Consider the following 19,537-nt stretch of genomic DNA (forward strand, 5'->3'; position numbering starts at 1 on the left):
CCCCCCCCCGCAAAAAACCAACATTGCTAAGTAAAGTCAAATATAAAATGCACATTTAAAACAAGAGAATAAAATATCATAAGCATGACAAGGCTGTTTAGCAGGCACAAAAGAATCCAATAGTTAGGGTTTGTTGTCAGGCCTAGCGATGTCCCTCTGGTCTTACCAGTAGCCTCTTTAGTAGAGCTGCTGAGTCTAGGCCCTGCCCCCTAGGCCAGGTGGAAAGGGCCTTGCAGGAAGCGGCCTTCACAACTCACAACCAGTCGACGCCACCAATATGACACACAGTTCAATAGGAATTCAATTACGATTCCAATCATAAACAGGCAACGATGTTGCTAGGTGAAGTCAAATGCCCTGTTCTTCTTCTTTGCAGACTTCAGAAAGGCTTTCAGATTTTCAGCCTTGAGTTCAAGTGATACAGAGAGTCAGTTCCAGCATTGCAGTCTGCAGGCCACATACTTGGTTTAGGTCTCCTATTTTTGCAAGAGGACTTAGCTTCCTTTTGCTTGTAAGAGCTTTTCCTCAGTCAGCCACTTGGCTCTTAAAAAGTTCAGAAATTAGGTCCTTTCAGAGACAGGGGTGCACACTGAGCATAGTCCCGATGACACCACAGGTGCATAGCTGTCAACTTACAGATTTGAAAATAAGGGACCAGCAGCCTCGAAAATAAGGGATCAGCAGCCAAAATAAGGGATCAGCAGCCAAAATAAGGGATCAACAATTACTTTGATAAAATACATATTTTGTTGCGAGCAAATGGCTTTAGATACCTATTAGGTCCATAAATTACCATATAGCATATATTCAACACAAAAAACAGCAACAATTTGTTGTTGACAAAGGACAGCAGGACATAGAAAGGGCCCCATTACCTTCAGTAGCTTATTTAAGGGACATCATCAATAAGGGACAGCAGCGGGACATGGCGCTGGAATAAGGGACTATACCGCCAAATAAGGGACGCTTGACAGTTTGACAGGTGTGGGGGGTGGGGAGATGCAGGAGGTACATTCCTTCGTTGTGTGCACACATGCACATGCAAACGCAAACACACAGAGGAAGAGAATAACTACTCCCCACATCAAAGGGGATTGTGCATGGTCACGTGCAGCCCCATCCCATGCAGCTTCTGGCACTACAGCCTGGATCCCCCCCCCCAGGCTAGACACCTGAAGGTAGCCGCCTACCTCTGTCAGTTACCCAATCCCAGCTGGGGAGGTGTTGCCAGGAGAGAGTTGGCCAGGTAAGGGGAGGGATCGCCCAGCTCACACAATAGTGGGCGGAACTTACCTGGGAGTTCTCAGTTGACTTCAGAGCTTCTCCCACCCTGCCCTCCCTCAGTTAAGCCTTCTTTTGCAGGTTAACCTCTTCTTCACAGGTACACGGGCGCTGCTACCTTATGGTTGCTGTTGAAGGGCCGGAAATGATTTTTCCTGCATTGGCAGGTTTTGTCTTCCCCATAGCAAAATGTCACAACTTAGGCGGTTTCAGGCCTTGGGCGGAATCCTTTAGTTTATCTTCCCTAAATGGGGGGGGGGGGCTGAAGAGGTGACTCATGCCCCCCCTGCAGCGGCGATCCCAGGGTTCCCCATTAAAGGGGTTGTTTTGAGGGGAGGCATTGGCCATACGCCATTAGGTTGTCATTAGCAAAATGGGGGGCAGGCTCTCTGCTTGAACAGACGTCCTCCAGAGCCAGCCCAATCCCCACACAGTCTGGATAACCCTGATGTTCCCCAGATCCCTGGCCGGGAACTGGGAGGGAGAAACGCCCAATGCCTAAGCCAATTCTCCCTACATCTGAAGTTTTAATAAAGTTGTGGCCAAATTTTAATCCCATAACACGTTGTCTTGAGTCATTATTCCACACTGAAATATACTCGGAGTCGAGAGTGGATTTCATGCTCTTTATTCAGCTCATAGTGGTGAGGAGGAATGAATATTTCCCCAAAATATCTGCTTTATATACATTATTTACACAATGGGCTTCACGTGATTGGCTAATTCCAGAATTCTGTAGGCCAATCAGGTTGTGGATTCACTTCCACCTGGAGCTGGATTGGGTGGCTCCTGCGGACCAATCATACTGCTGCATTGTTCTAGGACCAATCAGACTGCTGCATTCTGAATCCTGTTGTTATAGGGCCAATCAGACTGCTGCATTCTGAATCCTATTGTTCTAGGACCAATCAGACTGCTGCATTTTGGATCCTATTGTTCTAGGACCAATCAGACTGCTGCATTTTGGACCCTATTCAACTCCGTACATAACACCCCTCCCCTCTAAGTTCTAGTCCTGCCCGGGAGGTCGCATTCATAGTCCTCAAGGTACGCCAGCTGCCTATGTGTGCGCTGCGGCCTGGGGTGTTCACTGGTCTGGGGTCCAGATTCTGGCTTGTGTTCCGAGGATGCTGGCTGTGATGGGGCCGTTTGGTCTGGCTCAACCAGCTCACTCAGTCGTGGCTCTGGTTCTGGTGTCCTTTCTGTACTTACTGATTCTACCTCACCTGCTGGCCCCGCCTGCTCTATGGGCCTCACTGCCCCACTGTTCCTTTGGGACTCCTCTGACCTGTCCTCCTCCTGGTTTTCCCCCAGGAATCATCGCCGTATCTGGTCGCAGTGGCAGCGCCAGCATTGCCCCCCATCCGTTAGCACCGTGTACGACATGGGGCCAGGGACCCTGATAACTGTGGTGGATACCTATGCCGGGCCTGCACCAAAATTCTTTGCGTACACTGGGTCCTGGGCCACAAAGGTCCAGGGGTTCCTGCCTCCCCCCCCACTACCTCATCCTGAGCTCTGTTGGGGTGAAGGCGGTCCAATCTGATTGCGAGGCGCCGGCCGATTAGTAGGTTGGAGGATGGATGGCAGCTAACAGATTGAGGTTGAATCCTGACAAGACAGAAGTACTGTTTTGGGGGGACAGGAGACGGGCAGGTGTGGAGGATTCCTTGGTCCTGAATGGGGTAACTGTGTCCCTGAAGGACCAGGTGCACAGCCTGGGAGTCATTTTGGACTCACAGCTGTCCATGGAGGCACAGGTCAAATCTGTGTCCAGGACAGCTGTTTACCAGCTCCATCTGGTACGTAGGCTGAGACCCTATGTGCCTGTGAACTGCCTCGCCAGAGTGGTGCATGCTCTGGTTATCTCCCGCTTGGACTACTGCAATGCGCTCTACGTGGGGCTACCTTTGAAGGTGACCCGGAAACTACAACTAATCCAGAATGCGGCAGCTAGACTGGTGACTGGGAGCGGCCGCCGAGACCATATAACACCGGTCTTGAAGGACCTACATTGGCTCCCAGTACGTTTCCGAGCACAATTCAAAGTGTTGGTGCTGACCTTTAAAGCCCTAAACGGCCTCGGTCCAGTATATCTGAAGGAGCGTCTCCACCCCCATCATTCTACCCGGACACTGAGGTCCAGCACCGAGGGCCTTCTGGCGGTTCCCTCACTGTGAGAAGCCAAGTTACAGGGAACCAGGCAGAGGGCCTTCTCGGTAGTGGCACCCTCCCTGTGGAACGCCCTCCCACCAGATGTCAAAGAGAACAATAACTACCAGACTTTTAGTAGACATCTGAAGGCAGCCCTGTTTAGGGAAGCTTTTAATGTTTGATGTATTACAGTATTTTAATATTTTTTTGGAAGCCGTCCAGAGTGGCTGGGGAGGCCCAGCCAGATGGGCGGGGTATAAATAATAATAATAATAATAATAATAATAATAATAATAATAATAGTAGTAGTAGTAGTAGTAGTAGTAGTTCAGCGGGGCTCCAGCCAGTCGTTGAGCTGGGGGTGCTGTGCTGTGCTGTGCTAGAAGGATTGTGACAAGGCGGTACTCCCAATCCCCTTGCGTCATGCGGCAGAGGGTGTCCTTGGTGGTCCGCTCCATGCGCTCTGCTTGGCCATGCCATGGAATGGCACCGAGCGGATGTGGCGGATGGCGTCTGTGCTGTGAAGGTCTGGAATTCTCCTGATGTAAATGCGGTTCCGTTGTCTAAGACGAGAGTGTCAGAGAGCCCATGGGTTGCAAACAGTCTGCATAGTACCCGGATGGCTGCGGATGTGGAAGTGGACAGTACCAGTGTGACTTCCAGCCATTTGGTGTAGGAGTCCACCACTATGAAGAATGTTTTCCCCTGAAAGGAGCCAGTGAAGTCCACGTGCAGGCGTGACCATGGTGCTTGGGCGGACTCCCAGGACTGGACTGGGGCCCTTGGGGGATCTGGACAGGATTCTTGGCAGGCCTGGCAGTGTTTGACCCAGGCCTCTATCTCTCCGTAGATCCCCAGCCACCACACATAACTCCTGGCAAGGGCCTTCATTCTCACTACCCCTGGGTGTGTCTCGTGTAGGGCTGTGAGGACCCTTTTGCGGAGGGGCTGGGGAACAACGACCCTTCTTCCCCATAACAGGCACCCCTTGTGGGCCGACAGTTCATGTTTGCGGGTTGTGTAGCACGCGAATTCTGGCCCAGGGCTGCTGCTGGGCCATCCCCTCCACACCCAGTCCAGGACCCAGGAGATGACCCTATCTTTCTTGGAATGGTGCACAACTTCTTGTGCCTGAATGGGGTGGTCAGGAAGCAGCTCCAGGCTCATAACCTCTTGCGCAGGCGCTGGGTCAGGGCCTGTTTCCGGTTAGTGGTAGCCTGCTGTGGGCGTCCACATGGCCCATCGCCTTCCCAGGGCGGTGAATCAGTGCATACTGGTAGCTGGCAAGGAAAATTGACCACCTGAGGATGCAAGGAGACAGCACTTGGGGGTCTGCAACGGCTTGTGGTCAGTCACCACGGTAAAGGGCTGCCCATACAAGAAACCATGGAATTTTTTTACTCCCTTCATGATTGCCAGACGCTCCTTGTCGATCTGCAAGCAGTTCCGCTCGGTTGCGTTGAGTGTCTGGAAAAAGTATGCCACCGGCACCTCTCTTCCATCCAGGAGTTGGTGTCCCAGGACAGCACCAATGCCATAGGGCGAGGCGTCACATGCTGGCACCACCGGCAGTCTCTCGTCGAAGTGTGCCAAGACTGAGTTTGAGACGTCCCCATTGTGGGGACCTTACGTTTCTGGAAGTCTCAGAGGGTGAATGGGACCGGCCTGAGTTTGAGACCCCCACTAGGGCACAGTTTCCTTAAGGTCCTTGCCAAGATTATGGATAGAGTTGAACCCGTGTCCAGCTCCATGCAGCACGGGGGCCCCTCTATCTGTACCTCTACATAAATTTTTTCTATGCTGGGGTGGGGCAACTGGTATACCTGGCAGTCCGTGATCTCCGTCGAGTTGCCTTGGTGTGTTGGGCCCTGGGACCTGGGGCTCTTGGATCGGTCATCTGACGCCCGGTGTTGGGTGGGCTGAGCCCGACACACCCGGGCGATGTGTCCCGATTTTCTGCACTGCCTGCACTCTGCATTGCGGAAACAGCAGGTCCTCCTCTCGTGACTCTCCCCGCAGCTTGCGCAGTTCCCTGCTTCTCATCGAGGCAGCTGTGGTCTGTGCGCTGCTTGAGTGTGCCACTGAACTCGGTGCACCTCCTCCCTGTCAGATCCTGAGTCATTGGCGAGGTCTTCGTGGTGGACCCTCAGTTGGGACGGTAGGCTTGGCTGTGCCTCTTGCGTCGACCTCTTGGCAGCTTCCGTTGCCAGGGCCTCCTCCAGAGCGACCTGGAACGTTAGGTCCTTCTTGGCATAGAGGCGTCGTTGCAGCTTCTCTTTTTTTTTTTTTCACGTTAAAATTTTTTATTATGATCCAATATCTAAAAAAAACACATATACCTTATTAATAAAAACAAAACAGAGAAAAATAAACAGATACAAAACAGATACAAAAATCAATATACATTCGTTTATATCGTTTGACTTCACCACCACAACGTGACCTCTATCTGAACCATATGTATCGCAGTGTCTTTATTAACCCGCTTATTCTACTTCACGATTTTTATATTATACCTATTGTGATTTTGATGTTTCCTGACATTGTCTCTATGTATGAAAAAAAAATTTTCCAGTCATCAATAAATTTAATATTTTTCTGTTGCCTTATCTTCTGAGTCATTATTGCCAAATCAATATATTCAATTAACTTAGTTTGCCAGTCCTTGATTGTAGGTATGCTGGGTTTTTTCCAATTCTGCGCTAGCAGTATCCTAGCGGCTACTGTCGCGTATTGAAATAGGGTTTGATCATTTTTATTAATCTCGTTTCCCACCATTCCCAGGAGGAACGCCTCAGGTTTTTTTGGAAAGGTATACTTTAGGATCTTTTTTAGTTCATCATAAACAGCACCCCAGAATTTCTTTACTTCCTCACAGGACCACCACATGTGAAGGAAGTCTCCCTCTTTCTTTTTACATTTCCAACAGGTCTTGTCTCCGGTTTTATACATTTTAGCTAATTTTGTTGGGGTGATGTACCATCGGTACATCATCTTTTCCATGTTTTCTCGGAGACCGACACATGCTGAAAATTTCATATCCCTATTCCATAATTTTTTCCATTTTTCATAATCTAGGGGGTGTCCTAGGTCAATGGCCCACTTAATCATGACCTCCTTGATTTCCTCATCCTTTGTGTCCCAATCTAATAGTTGGTTATACATTTTGGTTAAGATTTTGGACTTCCCTTCTATTATTTCTAATTGGAATTTGGACTTGTTCTTACTCATTCCGGCTTTTTTATGCTCGTTCCATAAAGAGTTAATTTGATGGAAATGTATCCACCCCAATAGTTTGTCTTTTAACTCCTCATAAGGTCTAATTTCCCATCCTTTCTCAGATCTTTTCAAGAGCTCGGCATATGTCCACCTTTTACCTTCCATATTTAATTTTTTAATTGCTAGGATATCAATGGGTGACAACCACAATGGGGTGTCTTTTTCTATCAAGTTCTTACATCTGTTCCATACCTCTAGCAACGCCCCTCTTATAATGTGATTAGAAAAACTTTTATGCACCTTCCCCTTATCATGCCAAAGGTACGCGTGCCACCCAAACCTAGCATTAAAACCTTCCAAATCCAACAAGTCGGTGTTTTCCAAAACTATCCACTCCTTAACCCAACAAAGACACGAAGCCTCATAATATAGTTGTAAATTGGGGACCCCAAAACCTCCTCTTTCTCTTCTGTCAGTGAGCAACTTATATTTAATTCTGGCCCTTTTACCCTGCCAGATGAATCTGGAAAGGGTCCTCTGCCAGTCTTTAAACATTGTTGTGCCCCTGATTACTGGGATATTTTGGAATAGGAATATCATTTTTGGGAGAATGTTCATCTTAATGGCGGCCATTCTCCCCTCCCATGAGAGGTGTAATCTGCTCCAGCTATCTAGGTCTCTTTTACATTCTTTCCAAATTCTATTGTAATTATCCTCCACTAGGTTTATGTTTTTAGTTGAGACCCAGATACCCAAATATTTAACCTTTTTTGATGTCTTTATTCCTGATTCCAACTCAATTTTGCTTTTCGATTGTTCGTCTAAGTTCTTTACCAACATTTTTGTTTTTGTTTTGTTTAGTCTAAACCCAGATAGTCTCCCGAATTCCTCCATTAAGCCCATAACTATGTTTATCCTTTCTAGGGGTTCTTCTATTGATATTACTAAGTCATCAGCGTAAGCCTTTACTTTGTATTCTTTTTTACCTATTTTGATCCCTCTTACTTCCGGTGTTCCTCTGATCTTATTTAATATAACCTCCAAAACCAAGATGAATAGCAGGGGTGATAATGGGCATCCTTGCCTTGTACCTTTTGTAATCGTGAATGAGTCTGTTAGGTTACTATTGATGATAAGTTTCGCTCTCTGGTTGGAATATATCGCTCTAATACCTTCTAGGAATGGCCCTCTTATTCCTGCCCTCTCCATACATTTAAGGAGGAATTGCCAAGACACATTATCAAAAGCCTTTTCGGCATCTACAAAGATTAAGGCGGCTGGTATATCAATCTTGAGATCCAGATATTCAATTATATTAACTACATACCTAACATTATCCTTTATCTGCCTACCAGGCAGGAATCCTGCTTGATCCTTGTGAATTGTTCTGTTCAGATATTTTTTTAATCTGTTTGCCATTATTCCTGCAAAAATCTTGTAGTCGTTGTTAAGTAACGAAATTGGTCTGTAGTTTTTTATATTAAGCGTATCTGAATCTGCTTTAGGTATTAAGGTGATATGTGCCTCTTTCCAAGAATCAGGTATTTCCCCTCCTTGGAGGATGTTATTAATTACATTACAGAGTACCGGTATCAAATGTTCCTCTAGAGATTTATAGTATTTTTGGGAGAGGCCGTCTGGACCAGGGGCCTTTCCGGGTTTCATTTTCTTTATTGCATCTCTAACCTCGTCTGGAGTTACTGGTTCGTTAAGGGATACCTTTTCTTCATCGGACAATTCTTCATTTCCATTCCCATCCAAGTACCTTTCTATTTCACTTATATCTTCTCCCTCTTTCTTTTTATACAGGTTTCCATAATATTGAAGGAACTTTCCCTTTATCTCGCTGGGATCCTCTATTATTTGGTCTTCAAATTTAATTTTGTTAATCACCATTTGCTTTTGCTTTTTCCTTAATTGCCACGCTAAAAGCTTACCAGTTTTATTTGCTGATTCGAAGAACTTCTGCTTCATCCTTTTTATACCCCATTCTATTTCCTGATTCAGCAATGTTGAGTATTGGGTTTGTAATAATTTATAAATTTGTTTAAGTCTCTCGTCCCCGGGGCTTATTGTTAATTTATCCTCTATTTCTTTTAATTGTTTAGTTAGTTCTTCCTTCTTTGCCTCTCTCAAATTCTTTCTATATTTATTCTGTTGGATCAGGAAGCCTCTGAGGATTGCTTTACTAGCGTCCCAGACCACGTTGATTTTAGTTTCTTTATGGAGGTTAAGGTCAAAGTACTCTTTTAAAATATTCTTTGCCTTATCAACAATCTCATCCTGTTCCAGTAAGTAATCGTTCATTCTCCATCTGTATGGACCTGATGGTAAATACTTTATTTCCAGGAGGATTGAATTATGGTCCGATAATGTTCTAGGCTCTATTATGCATCTCCCCGATCTTAACAAAAGCTCTCTGGAGACCCAGATCTGGTCGATTCTGCCCCAGCTCTGGTGTACTCCAGAGAAGTGTGTAAACTGTTTTTCTGTTAAGTTTTTGAACCTCCAAATATCAATTAGGTCTAGGTTTTCTTGAAGGTCATCAAAGGTTTTAGGGAGTTTCCCCTGTTTCCCCCTCCTTCTTTTTTCACTTCTGTCCAATTCAGGGTCAGGGACTCCATTCAAATCACCTAGTAAGATTAAGTTATGGTTTTCTAATTCTAATAATGTTTTTTCTAATTTTTTAAAAAACTCAGATTTGTTTTTATTGGGGGCATATACAGATACTACATTGAGCCTTTCTCCTTGGTGGGTGATTTGAATCCCGAGGATCCTCCCCTCCTCATCTTTACAAATTATTTTGGGATCCAGTTTCTCTTTAGCATAGATGACCAACCCTCTCTTTTTATTCACCGTTGAGTTAATAAACTCCATTCCCAGCTTTTTATTAATCAATATATGCTTGTGTTTTTTGGCCACATGTGTCTCTTGGCAGCAAACCACGTCACATTTTTTATTTCTCAAAACTTTCTCTATTTTATTTCTTTTTTGCTTCTCATTTAGACCGTTAACATTCCATGTTAAAAAAGTTAAGGACATTATTAGGGTAAAGCGTCGCGTTTATATCTACTTTCAATTCTTTGCTTCTTCCTCTTCCTCTGTTTCCTCCTCTTCCGCTCCACTTTCCCCCTCTTCTTCCTCTCCCTCTCCCTCCCCCTCCCTTCTTAGCAACCTCTCCCTCCCCCCTCCTTCACTTCCCCCCTCTTTGGCAACCTTTCTATCTGTTACTCCGTTCTCCTTTTTGCTAAGCTCCTTCTCATATCTTCTCAAGAATTTCTCTATCTCTGAGGGACTGGTCAGTTTAAATCTTTTGTCTTTGAAAAAAAAAGCGATTCCCTCAGGGAATTCCCATCTAAATTGAATGTTATTCCTTCTCAGGACGCCTGTTATGTGCCTATATCCTTCCCTCTTGCGTAGTAGTCTGACCGGAATCTCTTTCAGGACAATTATTGGTCTACCGCCTATTATTAATTTTTTATGGTAACTCGTTTTGAGTATCAAATTTCTCATTCCCATTGAATTAAACATTGCTAAACAATCTCCAATGGGTTTCTTAGGCTTATTCTGGTATGTTCTTGTTTTAATCCTAAAGGCGTTTTCTATCGTGTATGCGACCTCCTCTTCCTTTATTTCTAACCAATTTGCCAATTCCGTAATTAATTTTTCTTTGATGTTCTCTCTCATTTCTTCTTCAATGCCTCTAAAATTAAGGTGCATTTGTCTTTGTCGCATATCCGACATCGCTATATTGTCCCATATCTGCTCCTGTGATTTATTCAACTCTCGCATCTCCTCTTTCATTTTCTCCGTCTCCCTTTTCTGTTCTTTCATGTCTTTTTGAATTCTTTTATTAGTATCCTCGAATGCCTTTGCTTTAACCGATAGTTCTTGGACTTTCTTTCCTAACTCTCCTATAGCTCCCTCTATTCTTTTGTCTATCCTCTCCTGCATTTCCTCTAATTTATTTTCTATGTTATTTTCATTCTGCTTAAGCTCCTCCTTGATTTTTAGCCACAGAAAATCCAAGTCCTTGATTTCTTCTTGTCTAGAAACTTTCCTTTCACCCGGGGTTCCCCCTCCCCTTTTCCCGTTCTTCCCTTGCATTTTAGTCCTGTTTATTCGTTAGATTCTTCGAGGCTAAATCTCTCCCTTTAAGGGCTCACAATCTCCTTATTTTATTCTATACGACTATCCCCGATAGTCCCAAATAGTCTGCTTAATTGCAGCAGGAGGTGTAGTCGGGGTCCTAACACAATCCCAGTTGAAAAGTAAACAAAGAAGGAAAAGGAAAAAGAAAGAAAAGAAGAACAAATAAAGCAAAAAAGAAGAACAATTCCAATCGGTAAATTAGAATATTTTTGGTAATTATTTTGGATAGCAGGTTCAAATTATATTATAGCCCCTTCCACCTCTTTTTACTCCGGCAGGGGGGGTCCTTGTCAAGCCACCCCACCCCTATTCCTGTTCATGTGCCACAATTAGAATCTTGGCATTACCTCATGTCTCAGGAGTGCCAAAAAGGAGGACAACAGGACCGAAGAGCAAAATAGCTCAACAAAGCGACATATCTCAGGGGTACCAAAGTGCCTAGAGCTTTTCCAAAAAGACAGACCAGGGAGAGGGGGCAAGGGGGAGCAGGGGGGGGCGAAAGGGGTAGTTGTTTAAACTTTACAGACTAGGTAGCAGCAACAAACTTAGGAGACAGGTCTACAGGTATAACTATGACTATACAAGGGCCTGATCTACTACTAAAGTTAGTTGGGGGGGGGAGAAAGGGCGGGTATAGGGGCTAATTGGGTAGGGGGTATGCAAAGTACATGTACAGGGGGTATTGATACGACTGATATCAATAGTTGTCTATCTCCAGCGTCTTTCACACCATTCGTGTAACATTCTTACGCTCTTACCCTCTTACATGGGTTCATAGAGTCTCATCTATCCTAAGCGAGTAAAGAAAGGAAAGTAGTTTTTAACCAAAGATCGTTATATTCGTTGCGGACTCTCAGCAGTAGGAATCTTCAAGCGGCAACCGTAGTAGTTTTCCCGTCTCTTCCCCCTCTGCACTTCTCCAATCCTCTTAGAAAGCAGTATGAGTTTGTTAAGTTACCAATTGAAGGTCCCCCGCGAAGTTCAAGCAAAGTAAGAGTCCCAATTTAAGAGTTCCAAAGTAAAGGTCCAAAATTAGGAGTTCCAGAAACCCAGATTTGAGAGTTCCATAATAAAAGTCCAAGTATAAATCCAGACGTAGGTCCACGCCAAGTACTAACAGAGGTGTGTGCGGCTCAGGCAAACAGTCTTTAAACAGTCTTTAAGCCTTCTGCAGATAGTAGCTCAGTTAGTTCATTTAATTTAATCAAAAGAAAGACTTTCCTCCTTCTGAGCATACACAGTTCGGTCGTTATGCGTTAATCCGCTTTCTTACTAACCGTGATTTCGTGAGCCTGCGCCATTTCGCTCTCCGTCGGGTGGGGACCAAACTAAAAAAAAAAAAAAGGAACAGCTACTGTCCGGACTCACCCATCTCTACTCCAGTAGTTCAGGTTTCAATCACGATGGGGTTCCGTTTTTAAACTGTGGTGGCTCGTCGCTTTTCTCGGTGGGAGCTTGAGGCATCGTAGCTTGGAGACGGCGTTCTCCCTAGTTATGCGCCTGCGGCTCCGCCCCAGTCTCTCTCTCCCTGCGAAGGAGGAGGAGGACCCACGGATATAGAGACACCGCTCTCGCGCTGCTGGGAAACCTTCCCCCAGGGGTACCCCCCCTGGGCTTTCGCTTTTTTGGGGGGCGCAGTGCCTTTGCGACACCCCCTTATCTCCAAGTTACTCGGAAAGCACTTAGCGTGGCTTTCCGCGCTCCCTCACCGTCCGCGGCCGGAACCGGAAGTCTCGTTGCAGCTTCTCATCCTTCAGGATACCGATGAGATGGTCACGAAGCATGATCCCCAACTCTGACAAGTTGCAGAACCGGGCGGCTTGGCGGAGAGAGGTCACAAACCCAGTTATGGTTTCCCCAGGGGCTTGCCGCTTTGCGTAGAAGGCATTTCAATGAGCCACCACTGAGGGCTGCGGCAAGAAGTGCCCCTTCAGCCGTTCCATTATTGTTTTGTAAGGAACAGTAGCGATGTCTTCAGGTGCCTGGGCGATTTCAAATAGAATAATAATGATAATAATAAATTTTATTTATATCCCGCCCTCCCCAGCCGAAGCCGGGCTCAGGGCGACTAACAACAATAAAATAGTGCAACGTTCTAAAAACATTTCATTGTAAAAATTAATTAAAATCAAATTGATGGCTAAAGTTCTGTAAAGACTGCCAAAGGAGGGAGTCAGGCTGCGCCCTGACCAAAGGCCTGGTGGAACAGCTCCGTCTTGCAGGCCCTGCGGAAAGATGTCAAGTCCTGCAGGGCCCTAGTCTCTTGTGACAGAGCGTTCCACCAGATTGGAGCCGCAGCCGAAAAAGCCCTGGCTCTAGTTGAGGCCAGCCTAACCTCTCTGTGGCCTGGGACCTTCAGGATGTTTTTATTTGAAGACCGTAAGTTCCTCTGTGGGACATACCAGGAGAGGCGGTCCCATAGGTACGAGGGTCCTAAGCCGTATAGGGCTTTAAAGGTTAAAACCAGCACCTTAAACCTGTTCCTGTACTCCACCGGGAGCCAGTGCAGCTGGTATAGAACCGGGTGAATGTGATCTCGCAGCAAAGACCCCATAAGGAGTCTCGCCGCAGCATTCTGCACCCGCTGGATGCTTTTGGGTCAGTCTCAAGGGCAGCCCCACATAGAGCGAGTTACAATAATCCAGTCTGGAGGTGACCGCCGCGTGGAACACAGTGGCTAGATCAGGGCGAGAGAGGTAAGGATCCAACTGCTTAGCTTGGCGGAGATGAAAAAATGCCGCCTTTGTTATAGCTGTAATCTGCGCCTCCATGGAGAGGGAGGTATCGAAGATTACACCCAAACTCTTAACGGACGGTGCTGGCACTAATTGCACCCCCGCAAGAGATGGGAGTTGCCCCCTCAATCCCATATCGTCCCGTCCCAGCCAGAGGACCTCTGTCTTCAAAGGATTTAACTTCAGCCGGCTCCCCCTCGAGGGACGTTAAAGACCTAATTATACTAAATAATTGCACCGGGCGAGAGCTAGCAGATGCAATGGAGGCCGAGAAGTAAGACTTCTTAGCGGCCTTCACTGCCATCTCGTAGGTTTTCATAAAAACCCTATAAGATGTTCTTGAGGCTCAGTCACGGGCACCCCGCCATACTCGCTCTAGCCATCTGAGGTCCCGCTTCATTTTCCGAAGCTCCTCGGTAAACCAGGGAGCCTGGTTTCTGCGAGGTCGCAGAGGGTGCTTAGGTGCGATCTCATCAATGGCTGCCAGGAGCTGGATATTCCAGACCTCAACAAGCTCAGTCAATGAGTCGCCGGGGGAGCAAGGTCCCACAAGGCTTGGTGGAATCTATCCGGGTCCATCAGCCTCTGCGGGCGAGCCCAAATCGGCTCGCCACCTAAGCAGGGTGGGGGTGGAAAGTCAATCCTGGCTTTCAGAGCGTAGTGACCAGACCATGGCACCTTCATCGAAGGAGACATGATCACATCTATACCGGCGCCAAAGATCAAATCCAGCGTGTGGCCTGCTTGATGTGTGGGGCCCGAAACAAACTGGAAGAGCCCTAGTGTCACCATGGAAGACGCCAGGACCAGAGCCTGTGAGGAGGGAGTGGCATCAGCATGGATGTTGAAGTCCCCCAATGCCAATAGGTTAGGGAACTCCAAGGCCCAGCCGGCCACCGCCTCCAGCAGGCCTGACACCAGCCAGACAGCCAAGCTCACCTCGGAGCCCCCTCAGATCGATGGCGATGGTAGAGCCCTGAAAGAACAATCTTCCCAGATTAATAATGCCACCCCTCCCCCCCCCAGCCCACAGTCCGCGACTGGTGGAGGACAGAGAAACCCGGGGGCGCCATCTCTTGTAAGGTAACAGTTTCCCCAGGTCTCCATCACACAAGCCAGGTCGACCCCCTGCGAGGTAAAGAAATCTCGCAGGGTGGCGGTTTTGTTGCCTATAGACCTGGCATTGCACAACACCAGTGACGGAGGTGAGTAATCCTTGCTCACCCTACCCTCGTCCCTCGGGATGAGGCGCAGATTGGAAGGGGTACAAGCATATCTGTATCTCGATCCCCTTCACCTATGACATCTGCCCCCACCGCCATACCTCCCTCGCCCCTCCACGGTAGCAATCCCAAGCCTCATACTAACCTCCATTTACAAAATAGAAAAGCAAAACAAACCAAAAACAATTATACCAAAACAAAACCAATCCACACCCCACTTAACATCCATCCCACCCCAAACCAAAATAAAACAAAACAAAATAAAAATATATGAATAAAAATCACCGTTCACAGTGGTACAACAAAGTAAAAAGTGAAAACACTTTTAAAATACATAAAAACATTTTTGACATTTGCTGTAGCAGCACCAGTGTCCTTAAAGCTGTAGTGATGGTGAGTGTGGGCCCCGCCCCCTAGGCCTGGTGGAATTGGCCTGCAGGAGGGAGCAGCCTTCCCCAGCACTCACGGTGGCAGCAGCAGCAGCGATGTCCCAGTGCCTCAATGAGGCCTCTTAAAGCTGTAGCGGTGGTGGGCCCCGTCCCCTAGGCCTGGTGGAGTTGGCCTGCAGGAGGGAGCGGCCTTCCCCAGCACTCACGGTGGCAGCAGCAGCCACTGGAATGCCTCCTCTCCGCAGACGCTGAAGAATATTCCCCTCTTCTTTGCATCGTTGGTGACCCCTTTGGCTTCTAGGAGGAAGGTGAAACGGGAGGCGCATGCTTCCCAGTCTCCTGATGCTGGGTTGAACGGCAAGAAGCTGCTGTCGGTTGCCATTCTGAGTTCCTTGGGTCCCGGAGCTGAAGCCTGGATACACGGTGCGAGGCAGCGGTGCGGCAGGTGGCGGTGCTGCGGTGCTGTGTGTGGCAGTCAGCTCAGCGGGATCCCACCTTCGTCGCCAGTGAAATATACTCGGAGTTGAGAGTGGATTTCATGCTATTTATTCAGCTTATTGTGGTGAGGAGGAATCAATGTTCCCCCAAAATATTTGCTTTATATACATTATTTACACAATGGGCCCCACGTGATTGGCTAATTCCGGGATTCTCCTGTAGGCCAATCAGGTTGTGGACTCACTTCCACCTGGAGCTGGATTCACTTCCACCTGGAGCTGGATTGGGAACTGCGGACCAATCATACTGCTGTATTGTTCTAGGACCAATCAGACTGCTGCATTTTGGATCCTATTCAACTCCGTACATAACACATGCGGGTGTCGCCCAGGGTCGGGGGTCTCTGCCTGTCCGCGCAAAAGTTTTTTTTGCAGTAGGAGCTGCTAACACAGCCATCTACTTCACCCCCAGAGGCACACTCAGTTGTCCCTCGAGACAGACAGATAGCAGCAACTGTAACATCTCCTGCAAAGTAAATGGGGCATTGAATCATGAAAAAACAACAGCAAAACTGAGCAACAAACACACACTTTCTCAGGCTGCATTCCTGACCCCACTTTGTGCTGATAACACTTATGAGAAAACAGAAGTGTTGAATAACACACACTCTCTCTCTCTCTCTGGCTGCAATCCTGAACTAAGTGTAAAGGTAAAGGGGACCCCTGACCATTAGGTCCTGTCTTGGCCGACTCTGGGGTTGCGGCGCTCATCTCGCTTTACTGGCTGAGGGAGCCGGCGTACAGCTTCCGGGTCATGTGGCCAGCATGACTAAGCCGCTTCTGGCGAACCAGAGCAGCACACAGACATGCCGTATACCTTCCCGCCGGAGCAGTACCTATTTACCGTATTTTTGCACCATAACACTCACTTTTTTCCTCCTAAAAAGTAAGGGGAAATGTCTGTGCGTGTTATGGAGGGAATGCCTACAGGTGGCATGCCTACGGATTTTCCTCCTCTAAAAACTACGTGCGTGTTATGGTCGGGTGCGTGTTATAGAGCGAAAAATACGGTATCTACTTGCACTTTGACGTGCTTTTGAACTGCTAGGTTGGCAGGAGCAGGAACCATGCAATGGGTGCTCACCCCACCGCGGGGATTCAAACCGCCAACCTTCTGATCGGCAAGCCCTAGGCTCTGTGGTTTAATCCACAGCACCACCTGCATCCTTACAATCCTGATCTATTCCTCACTAAGAATAGCAACACCTCTTTCCTCCTGCAAAATAAGAAACACACTGAGGATAGCCAAACAGGCAGGAGACACCTTAACGCCAAACCAGGCACAAGCAGGCGGGTAACAGGCAAACTGCAGCTGCCATTTGTGCACTTGTCATGTCTCCCCTACTGTTTGTTTTTTAAAAAATCAAATCAAATCAATAAAAGGAGACAATATAGAGGATGGGACGCAAACGGCACAAAGGCTAGACCAGGCAGGAGCAGGTAACAGGTGAGTCGTGGCAGTCATTTTTGCAAACCATTTTTACCCTCCTCCAATAAATGTTTTAAAAAAAACAAAATTGAGGGAGAAAGTGCCAACAAGGCCTGGGCTTCATGGGACAGGTTAGAGGCCTGCCATCTTCACTCCTGACCGCTGTCTGAAGAATAAACAGACTAAGGGGGGTTTGAACCTCCAAAGGTTGTGATGCTCCTGGACATAAACAAATATTTTGTAGGTTTGAGGGGGTCAGTCTAGATGAGCCCATTCCAATTCTTTGCCTGTGATGAGGTTGAAATCTGACAAAAGGAAATTGCTGAACTAGTCGTACTTGGAAGACAAAATATCTTAAGTGTCCTCATCAACATCCTCAAAGAACGATCAAGGTTACTAGGGTTGCCCTATTTCAAAAACTGAAATCCAGACACAACTTGGTTTTGTTTTGCCAAAGTTGTTGAGTTTTTTTGCGTCATTCAAAGGAAACTGAACCCTGGGAAAGTGCCTAGTACTCCTTACCACTCAGAGACTGGGGTAGCCTATAACAATACACAGATGTCCTTGAACAGGACATCTGTGTAGGTTGTAGAATCTGGCATTTCAGGGCACATACAAAAATCATTGTTAGCAGGGCTTTTTTTCCAGTGGGAATTTGCTAGAACTCAGTTACCACACCTCTCAGGTGGGTTCTGGAACCTCTCAGGTGGGCCCCATCGCCATTCTAAGAAAAAGAATGGTGAGTGCCTGTAACTCTTTTTCAAAAAATAAAATTAAAAAGCACTAGTTTTTTAGTATGACTATTAAATTTATCCTGCAGCTTGGCTTGCAAATCTATCCTTGCTTTGGCTCATCCAGAGGCATTTCAGCAAGCCCTGTTGCCATCAGGGTTGAAGCCAGCTGTTCCCTTAGTCACTTCCAGGGCCAGTGGTTGCCACCCTGATGTCTCTTGCAGGCTGGAGGATGACGTGGGCAGAGCTCAAGGTCCAACAGGAGGACCTGTTTGGCGGTGGCCTTCAGTTGATGAGATCTGTGAATGGATAAAAGCGGTGTCCTTCCACCCACCTTGTAAATAACAGGTGGGCGAGGGGATTAAGGGGCTTATCCCCCCTCCCATAGCTCAAATGAAAACTGAACGTACACATACACCACTTGCAAAGCAGCTTTGTGGCAAGCAGTGGGGCAAACAGAAGACAGCTTTTACTCATGCCTAGCAAGCACAGGAGAGCTTTCTAAGTACAGTGGTACCTCAGGTTACATACGCTTCAGGTTACATACGCCTCAGGTTAAAGACTCCGCTAACCCAGAAATAGTACCTCAGGTTAAGAACTTTGCTTCAGGATCAGAACAGAAATCGTGCGGCAGTGGTGTGGCGGCAGCGGGAGGCCCCATTAGCTAAAGTGGTGCTTCAGGTTAAGAACAGTTTCAGGTTAAGAACGGACCTCCAGAACGAATTAAGTTCTTAACCCGAGGTACCACTGTAATGGCAACGGCACCCACCTGAGAAGTGATGGAGCTGAGTTTTTTTCCGGTTGAAAAAACCCCCTGCTTCCAACACCTCTTTTTAAGAAAAGAATTATAATGTCACGTATTCCCTCCAAGCATAGCTTTTGCATGGCTCAAGGCTGCATCTATTTATACCATCAGAACTATTAAGCCAATGGATCAAGAAAAGTCATCGTGACACTCCTTGAAGAAAATCATATTTTGACATCATAACAGATCTGATAACAGCATTAACAGATGTGGTATTTTCCATTAAGGAGGCTGTCATTGTAGGCTTATCAACTGAAATCAAATCCAGAAAACACGGGGGTGGTTCACAGATATGGTGTTCTTCCTGCTGTGGAGAGAGATTTGTCCTCGAAGCATCAGGTTTGCAGCTTCGGGTGCTTATTATTTTTATTGTTTTGAAACCAAATATGGGCATGTAGGCGGAAGCTAGGATCGAAAGGTCTTTTGTCAGTTTACATTGATGTTACTAGCTGTGGCCAATCTTGAAAAGAGAGAGTCTGGACTCTGATGACACCCAGACTTCATTATTTTGTAGTGTGTTAAAGTTCATTTTAAATAAGAACTAATTCCAAATCAACACGTCCAAAGAGAAACTAATTCCAGTTCACATTTGTCCCTTTGCAGAATGAATTAATTCAGTTCACAGTTCAGGTTCATCCAAATGATCCTCAGCCATTCCTCTCCCCCCCCCCCCAACAAGCTGCCATGCTGAAGTATAAAATATACTTAAGAAAGCCAAGAAAACATCAACACACACAGCAGGATGTGAATTGCTTATATTTTTTTTTGAAAAGCTTAAAGACCCAAAGAGTCTAAGGAGTAAACAACCACAACCCACAGAGAATGAACTTGATGAGGAACTCGAGATTGTTCAAAGTTCCCTTCACAAAATGAACTGTAAACCTTCAGTTTACAGTCATACCTTGGGTTGAATACGCTTCGA

This window comes from Podarcis bocagei, assembly GCF_964188305.1.
Source record: "Podarcis bocagei genome assembly, chromosome: Z".
NCBI classification, from domain to species: Eukaryota; Metazoa; Chordata; class Lepidosauria; order Squamata; family Lacertidae; genus Podarcis; species Podarcis bocagei.